The sequence below is a fragment of the Hippopotamus amphibius genome, chromosome 6 (assembly GCF_030028045.1).
Source record: "Hippopotamus amphibius kiboko isolate mHipAmp2 chromosome 6, mHipAmp2.hap2, whole genome shotgun sequence".
Taxonomy (NCBI): domain Eukaryota; kingdom Metazoa; phylum Chordata; class Mammalia; order Artiodactyla; family Hippopotamidae; genus Hippopotamus; species Hippopotamus amphibius.
The window spans coordinates 169,123,767-169,138,388 of NC_080191.1; the positions used below are offsets into that span (position 1 = coordinate 169,123,767).

At 38.9% G+C, this 14,622-nt stretch overlaps 1 protein-coding gene and 1 pseudogene across 2 annotated transcripts in view; one reads left to right on the forward strand and one right to left on the reverse strand.

Annotated features, from left to right (window-relative positions):
• The window catches only part of ACAP2 (ArfGAP with coiled-coil, ankyrin repeat and PH domains 2), a 144,289-nt gene that overhangs the window by 66,281 nt on the left and 63,386 nt on the right, over positions 1-14,622 (reverse strand). The gene's annotated exons all lie outside the window — the stretch shown is intronic.
• Positions 2,646-3,494, forward strand: LOC130855522 (splicing factor U2AF 35 kDa subunit-like; annotated as a pseudogene).

Here is a 14,622-nt window from a genome sequence, read left to right on the forward strand (position 1 = left end):
TTTGCAAATATTTTCTCCCATTCTGAGGGTTGTCTTTTCATCTTGTTTATGGTTTCCTTTGCTGTGCAAAACCTTTTTAGTTTAATTAGGTCCCATTTGTTTATTTTTGTTTATTTTCATTACTGTATGAGGTGGGTCAAAAAGGATCTTGCTGTGATTTATGTCAAAGAGTGTTCTGCCTATGTTTTCCTCGAAGAGTTTTATAGTGCCTGGCCTCACATTCAGGTCTTTAATCCACTTTGAGTTTATTTTTGTGTATGGTGTTAGGGAGTGTTCTAATTTCATTCTTTTACATGTAGCTGTCCAGTTTTCCCAGCACCACTTACTGAAGAGGCTGTCTTTTCTCCACTGTATACTCTTGCCTCCTTTGTCATAGATTACGTGACCATACGTGCATGGGTCACCTATCCCTGGACTTTCCATCGATCTATATTTCTGTTTTTGTGCCAGTACCTCATGCACTGTTGGTGGGAATGTAAACTGATACAGTCACTATAGAGAACAGTATGGAGGTTCCTTAAAAAACTAAAAACAGAATTACCATATGACACAGCAATCCCACTACTGAGTGTATACCCAGAGAAAACCATAATTCAAAAAAACACATGCACCCCAATGTTCATTGCAGCACTATTTACAATAGCCAGGACATGGAAGCAACCTAAATGTCCATCAACAGAGGAATGGCTAAAGAAGATGTGGTACATATATACAATGGACTATTAGTCATAAAAAGGAATGAAATTGGGTCATTTGTAGAGACGTGGATGGACCTAGAGAGTGTCATACACAGTGAAGTAAGTAAGAAAGAGAAAAACAAATATCATACATTAATGCATATATGTGGAATCTAGAAAAATGGTACAGATGATCTTATTTGCAAAGCAGAAATAGAGACACAGATGCAGAGAACAAAGGTATGGATACCAAGCAGGGAGGTGGGAGGAATTGGGAGATTGAGGTTGACATATACATACTCTTGATACTATGTATAAAATAGATAACTAATGAGAACATACTGTATATCACAGGGAACTCTACTTAATGTACTGTGGTGACCTAAATGGGAAGGAAATCCAAAAAACGGGGGAGATATATATATATATATATATATATATATATATATATATATATGTGTGACTGATTCATTTTGCTGTACAGTAGAAACTACAACATTGTAAAGCAACTATACTCCAATAAAAATACAAAAAGAAAAAAAAGAAAAAAATAAATAAAAGCAATGGCTTACACTGAAGTTATTCCCTATTCATGTCTGCACCCAGTTAAAGCCACACTATCTCGGCTGTGTTCAGGAAAGGAGGAAAGCTGAGATACAGTACACAGGTGGCAGACACTCTACTCTAGAAGCTTCGCAGAACAGGCTGCACATCCATAGATAGCACTGAACTATTTCCAGTTCTCACCATTTAGGTCCCACTGGCCAAGGGTAAAAAATCTGTAAAGTCTTTGTGATCCATTTAAACATTACTGAGCTACCACAGTGCTCTCGTCTGCTGATTCTGCATGACATAATCATTCCTGTCCTTTCCAGAATCTATAGGCACAGGACTATGGCTGTTGACACTGTGGAGGCATTGAATCTTTTAGTTAATCTCATTAGGCCTGTTTATTACAGGCCTATAATAATCAAGAAGACTCTTCTTTGCTTTGATCAGAAACAGGTCCTGATATACAAGTGAATATTTATTATGAGTCCCTGTTTTTCTAAATCCTCTGCCTGTCCTAATCTACCCATTTAACCTCTTCTTTCTCCATTTCTTCGTTCCTCTAAGGCAGTGGTTCTTCACTGGCTTGGGTGTGAATCTAAATCACCTGCAAAGCTAACAGACCATACAAAGATTCAAGCTTGTTGAAGAAGGATAGAATCCTTCTGTATTTTTCAATAAGTTCACTAGGTGATTCTGTTTCTTAAAGTTTGAGAAAAACTGCTCTGACCAGGGGTTCTCAATTGGTTATACAGTACTACAACCTGGGGAACTTTTAAATACCCCGATGCTGAGATGATCAGAAAACCTGGTGAGACGCAGGAATCCGTATTTTTTAAGTTGCCCAGATGTGAACCCGCATTATCGACATCACTTGAGTGCTTCTTAGAAATGAAAAGTCTCCAGAACCACCCCAGACTTACAGAATCAGAAGCGGCTTTTACCAAGATTTCCAAGTGGCCTGTCTGGGGGAAGCAACACGCTGCTTCTCAAACTGGGCTACACACTGGGATGACCTGTGGAGCTTTAAAAATTACTGATGGCTGGTCCTTACTCCCAGAGATCTGATTTGAACTAGTCTGGGTTGCCGCCCACCAGCACTCCACTGAGAATTCATTAAGGCAGCTAAATCACTAAATGACTTTCCGGAGAGCAGAAAGGGGCCTCTCCTCAGTGGATGTCATGACAGATACGGTCCCTACAAGTGGGCAAAAATGGTCTTGAGAGCAGCGGTCAGCACATTTTTTCTGTAAAGAGCTAGATAGTATTTTAGGCTTGTGGGCCATGGGGTCTCTGTCACAACTACTTATCTCTGCCATTGTGCGAAAGTAACCACAGACAATACAGAAACAAATGAGCATAAAATAAAAATTTATATTAAAAAGAGAAGGGGAGGGCGGCGGCGGCGGCGGGTGGGACATGGCGGAGTACTGGGCCTCCATCTTCGGCACCGAGAAAGACCGTCCACTGTTCATTTTATTTCAAAATCGGAGCATGTCGTCATGGAGACAGATGCTCTCGCTTGCACAATACACCGACCTTTAGGCAGACCCCCGCCCTCTTGAACATGTACCGTCCCCCTCAGAACTCCTCCCAGTCTGCTGACGGTTGGCGCCGTGCCGTGCGCGCTGTGGAGATTCAGGGACACTGGGACGAGCTTTCTGAGGAGGTTTTCACAGAAATGGAGGAGACGTACGGGGAGGTGGAGGAGACGAACGTCTGCGACAGCCTCGGAGACCCCCTCGTCGGGAATGTGTCTCAAGTCCCGCCGTGAAGAAGATGCGGGAAAGGCCGTGCCGGACGTGAACAGCCGCTGGGTTAACGGGCAGCCCAGCCGCGCCGCGCTCTCCCCGGTGACCGACTTCAGAGAAGCCCGCTGCCGCCAGCGCGCGACGGGGGAGCGCACGCGGGGAGGCGTCCGCACCTTCGGAGCCCTGAGGCCCGTCTCGCGGGCGCGGCCGCAAGAGGCACAGATCGCGCTCCCGCTCTCGGGGGCGACGCTCGCGGCGGCGACGCTCGCGGCCTCCAGGCCGTGGTCGCGGCGGCGGCGGCGGAGGACGGGAGCGCGACAGCAGGCGGTCGAGAGATCGGGAAAGATCTGGGCCATGCCATTTTTACCTATGTCTGCTCGGAAGTCTTGCAGTTGATAGACCAAACCAGTTCATAATGGGCATTTTTTTAAAAAAACAACAACAAAAAAAAAAAGATGGGTTTCCGAATAAAATTTGTAGTGATACAAAAAAAAAGAGAGAGAGAGAGAAGGGGTGATGGGCTAGATTTGGCCTGTAAGCCACAGTCTGCCAACCCCTGCTCTGGAACAGTGGTTCACCCACTTAAGACTACATCAGAATCACCTGCAAGGCTTGTTCAAACACATATGGCTGGCTTCCAGCCTCAGAGTTTCTAATTCAGTAGGTCTGGATGGGCCCTAGGAAGCTGCCATTCTGACATGTCCCTAGGTGATGCTGATGCTGCTTGGTCCAGGGACCACAATTTGAGAATCGCCGATCTAAAGAGGTGGTTCTCAAATTCTACTGTACGTCAGAATCGCCTGTGGAGATTTTTAAAATTCTAATGTTGCACTCCAGATGACATAAATCAAAATCCCTAGGAATGGGAACCAATGTACTACTGTAAAGGTTCTCAATGCTTGGGTCAGGGCACACTAAAATAGTTACATTTCAGGGGAAAAGTTACATGGCATTACCATTTGAATCATCCAGAGATATTGTAGTCTCCATGTGTTTGTCTTCACGTCTCTGTTTTGTACCCCTTGTCAAAATATTGCATCTTTCTTTTGCTTATCTTTCACAAAGCTTGCTCCTATTGTTATGTCCCACATTCCTCCTACTAACAAGGTATGAATGTTTCCTTAGCATCATCACCATTTGTTGTAAGGTTACTCCTATTAGAATGTAACTTTTTGTTATTTTTTGGCTCTTACCTCTTGGTATTTATTATTGGCTTTTCATGTTAATTAGCTGAAGTCTGACTCAATGAAATTTAATTATGTTTTATTTTAAATTATTAAAAAACACTTATTTCTGAAGATGGAATTAAATGCACATAATTATATCATTTTAAATGGGACTGCAGGCCTTTGCAGATTCAAAAACATTTTTTAAACTTCATTTTCTGATCATACATGAGCATGACATTTATTGAATAGACTAAAATGAATTAATATTCCCTATCTTATTTACTAAATGCCTAATTTTATAATCTTGCAATATAATTTACCTTTAAAACATTTTAAGAATGCAGAAAATTATACACGATCAATTTCTCAACCTTAAAACATATCCTATTTTACCTCATATTTAAATAGATCTGATTTTTAGTGATTGTTGTTTTCCACTATAATGGACAACTTTGGCATTAAACAGTATTGGAAAGTCATTACATTCATAAGGAGAACACAACATCCCAAAATTCTCTTCTTCAACCAAAATGTATTTTTACATGAAAGAATTATTAAATAAAGCAATGGCAGAAGCAAATCATACAGGACTTCAAACAAAATAAATCCATTTAATACAGAAAAAGATTTGTACTTTAAACTTCTGCAAACACAAAATAAGAAACAAAGTTCTCTTAGGATGTTAGTTATAACTGTATCAGATTAAGAAGCTGCTTAAAAGGTTACTCAATTACTAGCTAAAGTCAGAATGCCTCATACAATTGCAAAATTGCATAGTATACCAGCCTGCAAGGAAAACGTCGGAACTTTGCAATTTCCAAAGAAGCAAAGGAAACAGAAAATGTGCCACATTCAAATAACAGAATTAACAGATGCATTTGATGGCATGCCAGATAAACACAGCAATAATTACTAACCCAGAAGACAACTGTATCAAAAAGTTTTCCTTGCTGCGTTATGATTCTACATGTTAATAACTATGCTCAAATTAACAGCAATAGTTTAAATTTCTGAACAGATTATCTCGGAAGAACACTGACTGTTTTTCTAAGTACCAAAACAAATTCCTAGGGATGAAATATGCAAATGCCAAAAGAAAACTTTAAAACAAAGAGGATAAATTTGGAAACTAGTAATTTTGCCTACTGATAGTGCAGCCACAAAGACAGCAAGATGTAAATTTACATTAAGAATTCATTTAGAAAGCTGTGAGAATCTAGTAAGTCATTATTTCACAAAGTATTTTACACGTAAAAGGTTACATGCAGATATAAATTTCAAATTAAATTTTATGAAAGTGATGAATGAATCTAAACAAAATATTCAAAACATTTCATTCATTTTCAGCTTCTGGTATAGAAATGAGACAAGAGTATCACTGTCTGGGGCCTTCCCTGGTGGCACAGTGGTTAAGAATCCGCCTGCCAATGCAGGGGACATGGGTTAAATCCCTGGGCCAGGAAGATCTCACATGCCACGGAGGAACTGAGCCCCTGCGCCGCAACTGCTGAGCCTGCGCTCTAAAGCCCACAAGCCACAACTACTGAGCCTGAGTGCCTAGAGTCCGTGCTCAGCAACAAGAGAAGCCACCACAATGGGAAGCCCATGCACTGCAACAAAGAGTAGCCCCCGCTCACCACAACTAGAGAAAGCCCGCCTGCAGCAACAAAGACCCAATGCAGCCAATAAATAAATTTAAAAAATTATTTTTTAAAAAAAGTTTAGGATGAACAACTTTCAACTTGCAGATTTGTTTAGTGCTAAGTATTGACTTTAAAAGGTGGCTTACTTAACTAGTGTTCTGCCAGCTGATGATCTTATTTCAAGCAATCCTTGATCTTTTTGACAATTAACATGTACCAACAATCTTTATAGATTCAAAGTGCTGGAAACAAGGGGTTGAGAATGAGTCACTAGGGACTCAGTGCTATAATGAATCCACAAAGAGAATTATTAAAAGCAGGTAGATGGGATTTTGTAGGTAGAGCAACTTCTGTGTATACCTGCAGAAAAGCTTCATCATTATTTTATTCAAAATCCATTCAATTTATCCCAGAAAATTTAAGCATTATATGTGTCAATGAAAGAAAAGGAAGAGCAGTCCCACTTAATCAATGATTGCTCCTTTAAGGTATTACTTAAATTCTAATTACAAGTGATAAAGGACTTCCTGTCAGTCAGGAGGAAAGATGAACAATAAATGTTCACCTGCCTTTCACTAATATGTCTACCTATGCAGACAAAGTTTTCATCAATGACAATGGCCAAGAATTTGAAGAGATCATCAATGTTCATATCTTGATCAGGAATTGCTGGAAATCATTTCATGCATAAGACACTTTTTTTTAAAGTTATGTTCAGCCAGCTCACGTTTCTCATTAAAATATTTTTTAAATATATGGAAGTGTTTTACACATTCAATATGTAATATCTTTCCTAACACTGTTTTACTTTAATGTAGTTCTATAAAAATAAATTATTATTTAACATAACTCCATAAGAAAGAAAATCTAAACATTTTTCACCAACACCCAGATAGGACATGACACCGTATATCCCCCAGAAGTTTTCTCTAGTGTCTCATACAAATACAACCACCAGTTTCTACCTGTGCCATGAGATGAGAACAGTTGGGAAGCACTGAGCTACTATATTCTCACTACCTAAAATCATTTGTGGAGCAAATGATTAGACAGCTGTAAAATGGAAAGCCAAAGTCACACGCGCGTGCACACACACACACACACAGTCACACACTTCCATAGAATTTTATGTAGCAATTTAACTTGAAAACTTCATTCAGCAAGTAATCAAGTAAATATTCCAAGTTCCTTAGCAACAGCAAATTAGAATCCAAAAGAGTCATCAATGATGTTACAAAAACAGAGCTCTAAGTTCCAGGAAAGCAAGTCAGTGGTCAAATCAACCCTAGTACCTAGTAAAATGTAGCATATATGACCTGCTCTTAAAAGTCATGAGGGGGAATGAATTGGGAGATTGGGATACCAAACTGTACACTCTAAATATATGCAGTTTATTGTCTGTTAACTGTATCTCAATAAAAGTTCTTAAAAAAAAAAAACTCATGAGGTGGCACCTTATAAAAATCATATGAGTTAAAGAGCAACCCTTAGAAATTCTCATTCTATAAGGAATAAGGAACAGTACTATCAATTTTTACAGAAGAATTAAATCACAAAGGAATCCAAATAATTTATTTTTTAAATGACTGGATAATCCAAGTACAATCTATCTTTAATCTTACTTGGCTAAAAACCCAAATGGTTCTATTATTTCAAACATTTATTTAAGCCCACAAAATTACTCAAAAATATCATCTCTATAACATCCAGCCTTTTATCCTGATACAAAGTCAAATACCAAGACTTCAGTGTTATGAGCTGTGCTACAGAATGTAAAGCAGACTCCAGTGTTTATTGCCTTTTAGAAAGCAGTTTTTCTTATCCTATAAAGCCTTTATCCTGTAATGCTACTGATTAAAATTTCACTGAACAGAATGCTACTAAAATAAAGCTTTTTATACCTAGGTTTTTCCCACATTTTTAACAAATGACTCTGAGATCATATTTAAATCTTATAATAATTAATTCTTTATAATCTTAGAATTTTTATAGTTAAAAGTCATCTAGTAAAGCCCCTTCATTTTACAGAGGTAGAACGTAAAGCTTAGAAAAATTAAATTACTTCCCCAGAATAAGAATTATGCAAGTACTGAAGATTTAACAGTAAACAAGATATGTGTCATCCCTATCTTTAATCTAGTTGAAGTAAACAGAGTTATGATGGGGAAAGAACTTTTGCACAAATATAAAAATTCTGACACAAGGACACAGAGGTCACTCTCACTGAAAAAATTAAAAGAATTTTTTTTTCTTTTGATCCTTATTGGAGTATAATAGCTTTACACTGTTGTGCCAGTTTCTGCTGCACAACAAAGTGAATCAGCTGCATTTATACATATATGCCCATATCGCCTCCCTTTTGATCCTCCTTCCCACCCTCCCTATCCCAAACCTCTAGGTCATCACGAATCATCGAGTTGATCTCCCCATGCTGTGCAGTTGCTTCCCATTAGCTATCTATTTCACATTTGGTAGTGTATAAAAAGTATTTGTTAACAAAAAACAAAAATGCCCAGGAAAACACAAAGCATAGCAACTATAAAAGGAAAGAAAATTGAAAGAAAGTAAACTAAGGTCTCACAATTTCATACCTACAGCTATTAGTAGGAAAATTTCTGAGATGGTACAAAAAGGAATATGGGAATAAAATTAGAAAGGCACTAGACATCTGGGTGTAGTATCAGACAGAGTTCTCTCTATGTGTACATATATAAGTATGTATGTAAACACACACAAGCTCACCAACCTATGTAGCCTTTAGGCAGACAGGCAGACAAACAGTGATGTCCTCTTAGTTTGCAAATTATCTTTCTAAAGCATATTAAGCATATTTCTAAAGATTAAATACTTTTAATTGTCTATTTGTTCACTGAATTGTCACTGATTTAACACATCTTATTTAATGACTGAAAAAAACATACAAGGGTTGTCAGAATCTCAGTCTCCTCAACCCTGCCATGAGTAACTCCTTCCTACCAAGGACTCTTCCAGGCGGCAGTATCAGAAATGAATATAACAAAGTGTCTACAGTCATGAAACTCAGAGAAGGACAGACAATAAAATAAGTACATATATTTAAGAACGAGACCATATACATATATATGGTGTGTGTGTATTCGCAGTGCACAGGCACGTAAAAGGATAGAGAGTAACCACACAGTGGTCAAGGAAGGCTTCTTGTATAGAGGCAGTGAGCTATTACAGTGAGGGAGACCTAGAGAAAGAGAAAGAACACTGTAAGGAGACAGTCACACATAAATATGGAGGAAGAACATTCCGCACACAACAGACAGCAAGTGCAAAGGCCCTAAGGTGACAATTACTTGGGCAAGTTCAAAGAACAACAAAGAGCCCCAGGGGCTATGCCCAGGCAGAGAGCAGAGGTGAAATTAGGAAGTTATCAGCAGGAGCCTCACCACACAGGGCTTGGTTAGGATTTTATTCTGAGGGTAAAAGGGAGCTAAAGCAAGTGAGTGGTGTGAATTAATTTATATTTTTATGAGTTCATTCTGGCTGCTGTATATAGAACTCCTCGTATTTAGAAAGGCTACAAGAGAAGCAGAGATACAAGTTATATAATCCTCAACAAAAGTTCAGACTTGGAGGGGACAGGGAAACTATCTATAGTTGAACCTGGAGTAGATTCTTCTAATGTGTGGGATACGGAGTATGGAAGGAAAAAGAAAAGTCACAGAAAAAGATTTCAAGGATAAAAATTGTTAAGACTGCACAATAATTTGCCTACGAAAAGTGTTTTCAAAATTACAGCCTTTATGGTTGGTGTGCCGCTTCTTTACTGGCTTTCACCACTATATCACCCTTCCATAATGTCCTCCCCTGTGCTGCCAGGAGCTAGAGATCTGCAAAGTATATTTCCCAAACCCCCTGCAATCTAAGAGGTTAGTTTCTACAAATGGGATCTGATGTTAGATTAAGAGGCAGGAGATAAGAAACCACTTTTTTTTTCAGCTTCTGTTCTAACACAGCTTTTAGTGAGCAACTCACCTACTCCAATTTTCAGCAGCATCAGTGACCAATGCAGGAGTGTCAATGGGACTGCAATAGTGCAGTACTTAGCGGCCCTGGCACCACCACTTCCACCCTTGCTCCTGCAGCCCTAAGGACAATAGCTCTTTCCTATGCTGACCGATCTCTAGACAGCATCATTGCGGCTTTTTTCATTCCTCCAACCCTTCCAACATTTTGTAACCAATTCACTATATTAAAACCTTTCTATAAGAAATACCATATGTGGTTTGTATTTTCCCAAATAGACACCACCCAATATAGTAAAGGAGAGGCCCCACTCTCCCGGGTCTGGCGCACACATTTATTCCTCATCACAGCGCCCTCATGTGTTAGCGTCTACTGTTCCCCTTCTCTACAGAGCAGTGAATTGAAAAATGAAAGGGATCAAATAAACTGACCAAAGTTACATAGCTAAAAACAGTGAAGTCTAAACTCAAAGCTGTTTGTATCTAAATTCTATGTTCTTTTTACAATGTTAAAATCAAGAAATATTGGTTGTTTCCAATCCTGGAAAAATAAAAACACACATTATTGAAATCAATTTAAGAAACTAGCTGCACATTAACAGCACTAGCACTAAAAAGACCAATCTCTATCCTCTTGAAGCAAACTACACTTATATACCTGGCTTCAAACAAACGTCATTTTTAAAGACTCAATTTTCTTTAAGACAATGATTTATAAAATACTCCAAACTTAAGATTTCTTGACAGATTTCAACATCATTTAAACTGTTTATTTACCAAAAGGTTATCTTAATCATAATTTTTCACATATAAAACTAGAACAAAAAGCAAGATATTCTTATACAAAGCAATAATATAAGACTTACTAATTTAAAGAAAATATCAGAAACAGGACTATTACAAAGTATACTATATTACCAAAAAAATTTAACGTATTATGTAAATTTAAAATCAGTAACTTTTTAAAAAATTTAATTCTCATTATAATACACTCTAAGAAGTTTGAATCCAAAACATCCCTTGATTCAAAGAGAAAGCAAATATACTACACACTAGCATCCAAATTCAATAGAAGGCAAAAAGAGAACTAAAAAGAGGTCATTAAAAACAAACTGGTGCAGGGACCAATGGTTAAGAATCTGCCTGCCAATGCAGGGGTCACGGGTTCGATCTCTGGTACAGGAAGATCCCACAGCCACAGAGCAACTAAGCCCATGCACCACAACTACTGGAGCCTGCACTCTAGAGCCCACAAGCCACAACTACTGAGCCCACATGCCACAACTACTAAAGCCTGTGCACCTAGAACCCGTGCTCCGCAACAAGAGAAGCCACAGCAATGAGAAGCACACACACCACAAGGAGTAACCCCCTAATCGCCACAACCAGAGAAAGCCCACATGCAGCAACAAAGACCCAACACAGCCAAAAAATAAATTAAAAAAAAAAATTGGTGCAAAATATCAGAGCTAAAATCATAAAACTCTTCGAAGAAAACAAAGGGATAAATCTGCATGATCTGGGATTTATCAAAGGATTCTTGGCTATGACCCCAAAAGCAGAAGGAACAGGGGGGAAAAAAAGATAACTAGATTTCAACAAAATTAAAACTTTTAGAGAGCAGCCAAGATAACAGAGTAGAAGAACCCTAAGATCACCTCCTCTCACAAGCATACCAAAATCACAACAATCTGCAGAACAACCATCATTGAAAAAGACTGAAACCTACCAGAAAAGATTCTCTACAATGAAAGACAAAGACAGTACCACAACAAGACTGGCCAGAGGGGTGCACCGTGATATAATCAAATCCCACACCCCTGGGTAGGGGACCAAAAACTAGAGAATAATTAAATTACAGACATTCCCCCACAAGAGTGAGAATGCTGAGCCCGACATCAAGCCCCCCAGCCTGAAAGTCTGGCACCAGGAAGAAGAGCCCCCAGAGCATTTGGCATTGAAGGCCAGTGGGGCTTGATTCCAGAAGCTCCAGAGAACTGGAGGAAAGAGAGACTTCACTCTTAAAGAGCACAAACAAAATCTCAAGTGCACCAGGACCAAAGACAAAAGCAGTAATTTGATAGGAGCCTGGGCCAGACTACTGCTGGTCTTAGAGGGTCTCCTGGGGAGGCAGGGGGCAGCTTGTGACCCTGGGGACACAAACACTGCTAGTGGACATATCAAGAAACATTCATGTATGTGAGCTCTCCTGGAGGCTCACCTTTTGTTACAAAGACCTGGCCCCACCAAAAAGCCTGTAGGCTCCAGTGCTGGGACACCTCAGGCCAAACAAAAAACTGAGCAGGGACACAGCCCCACCCATCAGCAGACAGGCTACCTAAAGAATTCCTGAGCCCACAGCAGCCTCTAGAACCCCTAGAATGGCCCTTCCCACCAGAGGATGAACACTCAGCCCCATCCACCAGGGTGCAGGCATTGGCCTCTCCTGCCAGGAAGCCTGTACAAGCCTCTCGACCAGCCTCACCCACTGGGGGCAGATACCAGAAGCAAGAAAATTACAGTCCGCCAGCATGCAGAACAATTCCACATACACAGGCCAGACACTACCCTGGGACTACCTGGTCCCCAGCCCTGTGACTACAGGGGAGGCACTGCTGAGACGCACAGGACATCTCCTACAGAAGGCCACTTTTCCAAGGTCGAGAAATCTAAGAAACCTACCACATATACAAAAATACAAATACCAATTTAGATAAAATTAGGCGACAAAGGAATGTTTCCGACAAAGGAACAATATAAAACCCCAGAAGAAGAACTAAGTGAAGTGGACAGGCAATCTAACCGAGAGAGATCTTGTTCAGAGTAATGACTGTAAATATGATAAAAGAACTCAGGAGGAGAAGGGATGCACAGAGTGAGAAGTTATTAACAAAGAATTAGAAAATATAGAGCAGAACCAAACAGAATTAAAAAATACAGTAACTGAGATAACTACACTAGAAGGAATGAATAGCAGACTAACTGAGGCAGAAGAATGGATCCATGAGCTGGAAGACAGAGCACTGGAAATTACTGCCCCGAACAGAAAAAAGAATGAAAAGAAATAAGGACAGTTTAAGAGACCTCTGGAACAACATTAAGTGTGCTAATATTCGCATTACAGGGATCCCAAAAGGAGAAAAAAGGAAGGGCCTGAAAACATATTTGAAGAGATAATAGCTGAAAACTTCCCTAACCTGGGGAAGAAACTAGTCACCCAAGTCCAGGAAGTGCAGCAAGTCCCATTCAGGATTAACCCATAGAGGAATACACTATAACACTGTAATCAAAATGACAAAAATTAAAGATAAGAGAGAATATTAAAAACAACAAGGGAAAAGTAACAAATAACATACAAGGGAACTTCCATAAGACTATCAGCTGATTTTTCAGCAGAAACTCTAGAGACCAAGAATACTCTACCCAGAAGGGCTCTCATTCAGATTTGACAGAGAAGTCAAAAGCTTTACAGACCAGCAAAAACTAAAAGAATTCGGCACCACCAAACCAGCTTTACACTAAATGCTAAAGGAACTTCTCTAGGCAGAAAAGAAAAGGCCACAAACTAGAAACAAGAAAATTACAAAATGGAAAAGCGCATTGCTAAAGGCAAACATACAATAAAGGTAGTAAATCATCCATGAACAAAGCTAGTAGTAAGGCTGAAAGACAAAAGTAGTAAAATCATTTGTATACACAATAAGCAGTAAAGGGATACACAAAACAATCTAATGCAAGATATAAGGTCAAAAAACAGTGATCATGAGGGGAGAAGAGTACAAATGCAGGGTATCTAAAATGCGTCTGAAATTAAGAGATCAGCAACTTAAAACAAGCATGTACAAATACAGACTCCTATACAAAAACCTCATGGTAACCACAAAATAAAAATCTGTAATAGATATACACACGAAGAAAAAGCAATCCAAACATAACACTAAATAGAGTCATCAAATCATAAGAAAAGAGAAAAGAAGAAAAGGGGGGGAAAGACCTACAAAAACAAATCCAAAACAATTAAGAAAATGGCAATAGAAACATACATACTGGTTATCATCACCTTAAATGTAAATGGACTAAATGCTTCTACCAAAAGACAGAGATTGGCTGAATGGATACAAAAATAAGACCTGTATATCTGCTGCCTACAAGAGACTCACTTCAGATCTAGAGACACATATAGACTGAAAGTAAGGGGATGGAAAAAGGTATTCCATGCAAATGGGAATCAAAAGGAAGGCGGAGTAGCAATACTTATACCAGACAAAATAAACTTTAAAATAAAAACCATTACAAGAGACAGAGAAGGAAACTACATAATGATCAAAAGATCAATCCAAAAAGAAGATATAACAGTTGTAAAGGTATCTGCATTCAACATAGGAGCACCTCAATATATAAGGCAAATGTTAAGACATAAAAGGAGAAATTGACATTAACACAATAATAGTGGGGGACTTTAACACCCCACTTACATCAATGAACAGAATACTCAGACATAAAATCAACAAGGAAACATAGGACTTAAATGACACATTAGACCAGATGGACTTAATTGATATTTATTCCATCCAAAAGCTGCAGAACACACATTTTTTTCAAGTGCACATGTAACATTTTCCAGAATAGATCACATGCTGGGCCACATAGCAAGCCTCAGTAAATTTAAGAAAACTGAAATCATGTCAAATATTTTTTCTGACCAGAAGGCTATGAGGCTAGAAATCAACTACAAGAAAAAAACTGCAAAAAACACGAACACATAGAGGCTATACAATGTGCTACTAAACAACAAAAGAATCACTTAAGAAATCAAAGAGGAAATTTTAAAATGCCTA